Source organism: Elephantulus edwardii, unplaced genomic scaffold (assembly GCF_000299155.1).
Source record: "Elephantulus edwardii isolate Elephantulus edwardi_28Jun2011 unplaced genomic scaffold, EleEdw1.0 scaffold00045, whole genome shotgun sequence".
NCBI lineage: Eukaryota > Metazoa > Chordata > Mammalia > Macroscelidea > Macroscelididae > Elephantulus > Elephantulus edwardii.
The window spans coordinates 10256858-10261348 of record NW_006399795.1 but is presented as its reverse complement, the minus strand read 5'-3'; positions in this window follow the sequence as shown (position 1 = coordinate 10261348).

The window sequence follows — 4491 nt, the reverse complement described above, 5'->3', positions numbered from 1 at the left end:
CAGGATGACCATGCTGATAGATGCTGCAGCATTCTGGAATCTGGGCACTGTGCCTTGGGATGTGCTGCTTCGAAGAACAATTTTAATTGAAATGGTAATGACAAGGTTTCTTCTCCCCTAGGAAGCATTGTGTCTGTCCCTGGTCTAGAAGCTGCTGGACATAACCCCTACTAAGAAGGACTGCTCTCTGTGCTCCAGGCACAGGGCCTGCACTTGCAGGTCCTTCCTGCCTGCAGACACTGACATTGCCATCAGAGGAAAGGCCTTGCCAGGGGGCCTTATTCTGGACACACAGCAGGCTTTCCATGGTGGCTGCGCGGGAAGTGAGCCCTCGCATTTTAATACAGTTGAGGAAGTAACTCACTACGCAACCAGCATCGGCCGCCCACCCACGGGAGCTTTATTGACAGGAAGAGGAGAGAATGTGCAGATCGTGGATCTGCCGGGCCTCCTGGGAAGTCAGCTGATGGAGTTCCAAGTTGGTAGGCTTAGCTGGGAAGGATAGAGGGAAAGAGAAAACAAGAAGGGGCCAGCTCCCTCACAGAACCCAGATCCAGCCTTGAGGGACAGCAGGAGGGCTGCAGACTCATGGGCTGAGCGACCAGCTTGAGGATAGTGCTCCCCAAGGGGTCTGGGATCATCCTATTCCAGAGATTTAGCAAACAGCACTCGACTTAGGCCCTAAGACACCCTTAGAGATGTTCCCAGAGAGACAACCTTTCAGTCAAACAATAGCCGAACTCATAAAACAAACAGTAACATCCGGGAAGGGCGTGCTGCTTAGAAATAACCAATTATCGGAGATTAAAGGACAACTGTGGGAAAATAGAGATGAAAAGTCAGAAAGGCATTGGAAACCTGGACAACAGGAGCCCAGGGCAGAAACAGGGAGAATGCCGATACGCCGTGGGGAAAGCAGCCGGTGTCATGGAACATTCTGTGTACAAGTGATTCAAAGAGATGCTCCGTTTGTTCGGTAAACATCCGCCTAAAAGACCAGTCCAGAGAAAACTGCCCTTGTTACGTTATCAGGTCTGGTGGTTACCAGGCAGAATCTACCGCCATCATCAGCTGCCATCCGTGCCCTGGTTCACAAGAACTTCACCCACGACAGGATTGTAGCATGAGATTCACCAACCGATTGTCAAATAGAGGTCATCAAGCCTTTCTTGCCAGCCTGTCTTAGCCTGGAAGTCCCTCTGAAGCCTATTCAACATCATATAAAGTGTAAGACTTCACTGATGGACAAGCGATGGATATGTATGAGACACATTGGCTGGGAATTAACCAGGGGTTTCCCTCAAGGAAAACAAGAATTCCCCTTCTGAGCCACTACTGTCCTCAGGAAACTGGACTTAGAGGTCACGCTGCTCTTGTGATGTGTGGGATGCACTCACCTCCCCCCAGCACTCTTTGTTGGAAAGGGAATGTAAAGTCCGGAGGACCTTGCTCTTCTTAGGCCTATGTGCCAAGAACAACAGCCTGTTTGAGGACAAGGGTGACTGGTCCTCCACCTACACTCATCATCTTGATGAGAAGAAGCCCCACGAGCCATCTCTACTCCATGTAAGGCCTAGGTCACTCCTGAGAAGTAAATGAAGTAAAGGTTTGTCCTCCCTTCACCGCCCCCCTCCCCTGGATCCGCCAGGCAGAGAGGGGCTGCACTGATCCCAGCACAGTGATGGCCCATGTGACTCACCTCCTCTCCACTCCACCCCTTCCCAGTGTCCCACAGACACTCAGTGCTCCAAATATGACCCAGAGACCCTCAGAGCCTCCCACATCAGTGCCAAAAGTGGGTCTGCCATCTGCCCCATCATTTAAACAAGTGGTGGACTTTGAGCTAGATAGCTATCTTGTTATATTTCCACTTCTCCATTGGAAGTGATAATTGCATTTCCAGTCCCTGTCCAGGCCCACAGGAAGCTTTCAGTAAATAGGACATCAGGACTGTGGCCATCGGCCCAACACCCATTCGTCTTCCAGGAGGGATACATTCATTATTCAGTCAATAAGCTTATACTGGGGTATAGTGACCAGCAAAAGTGGACAACACTGAAGTCCTCTCCTGCATCCTGTATCCTGCACTCTTCTTCCCGGCTCATTTCTTTGCTCCTCTTCCCTCAGAACCCTACTCAAAGCCCAGAAGCATGGCTGCATACAGGATAGCCCTCTGCATTCTAACCAGAGGGTCAGAGATGTTGACATGGGGCCAGTCAGTAAAGGAGAAACAGTCACAAACATCAGGTGACTTCAGTTTCCCATAAACATCCCATCAGCAGCCATGCCTTGTGGTGGGCTTGGAGTCAGGGTCCAGGAGCTCTACTCTCGTCACCACCAATGACTGAGCTGTAGCCTTGACTTTGCCACTTCTCTGAGCCTGTTCTACTGTTGATACAAGCTGCCTTCAAGTCAGTCTCCTACTCACGGCGACCCCATGTAAATCAACTAACTGCTGCTGGCCCCTGTGTCACTCCCATGATCAGATCCTTGTGTTCTCACTGATTTTTTAAAAGCAGATAGCCAGGCCTTTCTTTCTAGTGTCTCTCAGTCTGGATGCTCTGCTGGAACCTGTTCAAGCGCCCTATAGCAACACTCTAGCTTCATTGACAGACCCATGGTAGCTGAGCATGAGTTGAACTGGACAGCAAGCAGACATGAGCCCCTGACAAAAGAGGCGAGGACTCCACCAATCAACCCACAGTGCCTCAGTGTTGTTGTTGTTGTTGTTGTTGTTATGTGCCATCGAGTTGCTTGCGACTCATAGCGACCTTATTACAACAACCCTAATCTCTGTCCTGTGCCAATCGCACCATCTCTGATACATCCATCCCAATTACCCCAGTCACTGAATCAATCCACCTCATAGAGGGTCTTCCCCTCCTGCACTGTCCCTCCACCCTACCAAGCATGATGTCCCTCTCCAAGGACCAGTCTCTCCTTACAACATGTCCAAAGTATGTCAGACAGAGCCTCAGAATCCTTGCCTCCAAGGAGTAGCCTGGTTTAACCCTTTCTAGGATGAATCTGTTTGTTTTCTTGGCAGTCCATGGTACTCTCAATACTCTTCTCCAGGACCACAGCTCAAAGGCATCAATTCTCCTTCTATCCTCCCTAGTCATTGTCCAACTCTCTGATGCATAACAAGTGATTGCAAAGACCATGGCCTGTATCAGATGCACCTTGGTCTTCAGAGACACCATTGTTCTTCAGTACTTTGGAGAGGTCCCTAACAGCAGACTTTCCCATCACAATACGTCTTTTAATTTCCTGGCTGCTGGTGCCAAGAGTGTTGACTGTGGAGCCGAGAAAACTGAAGCTGTGAACAATCTCAATCTCTTCACCATCCATCCTGGTGCTGCCAGTTGGTCAGTGGTAGTGTCTGTAAAATGGGAGGAGCATGCAGGTGACTATTCTGTGTCTCTTGTTCAGACTCTCTAGAAGCAATGCAGGTTCAGGCATCTCCCTTCATAGGACTTCAAGGAATAATTCTCCAAGAAAATGAGCAAGCAAAAACCAGGCCCAAGATTTATGTCTGCGATGAAACCCTGTTTAATTCCTCGATGAAGGTGAGTGGTTCTCTGCATCTCTGGCTGTGCAACTGGTCCCATCTATCAGCCACCAAGCCGATGAGATTCAGCACTAACTCACAGGCAAGAAAGTTCATGCCAGCATGTCCACCCGGGCATCCATCAGAACCGAGGCAGAGCCCCATGCAGCCGCAGGCATTGCGTCTAGCCCTCACTGTAGATGGCACGTGCACACTACTCTTCAGGCAGCAGACAGCTGGGTGTCGAGTTGCACCCTTGGAAATAGAACTGGATTGCTACAATCTGTTCCTCCAGGCAGGCCTACCCCTCCTTCAGGTACCTGGTCCGAGGTCCTTGAAGATGTACCACTGTATCTGTGAACTCAGAGGCCTGTACAAGAACAAGCTTGCATATATCCATGAAAATAAAAATAAATAAATAAATAAAATCAGCAAGCAAACCTGAAACTGAGGGTGCAAAAGAGAAGCAGGAGAAGAGAATGGAGGAGAAGCAGGTCTCATCCTGAAGGGCCTGCTGGACCCTGGCAGGGCTCTTGGCTTCCACTCCTAAGGACTAAAGGAACACTGGACACTTCTGAGGAATGGAATGATGTTGTTGTTGTTGTTGTTGTGTGCCGTCAAGTCGTTTGAGACTCATAGCGACCCTATGTATAACAGCCCTAAACCCTGCTCTATCCTGTGCCAATTGCACTGCCTCTGACACAGCCATCCCGGTTACCCGAGTCACTGAATCAATCCATCTCAGAGAGGGTCTTCCCCTCTTGCGCCGTCCCTCCACCCTCCCAAGCATGGTGTCCCTCTCCAAGGACCTGTCGCTCCTTACAACATGCCCAAATTATGTCAGAGGAAGCCCCAGAATCCTTGCCTCCAAGGAGTTGCTTGGTTTAATCCTCTCCAGGATGAATCTGTTTGTTTTCTTGGCAGTCCATGGTACATTCAAT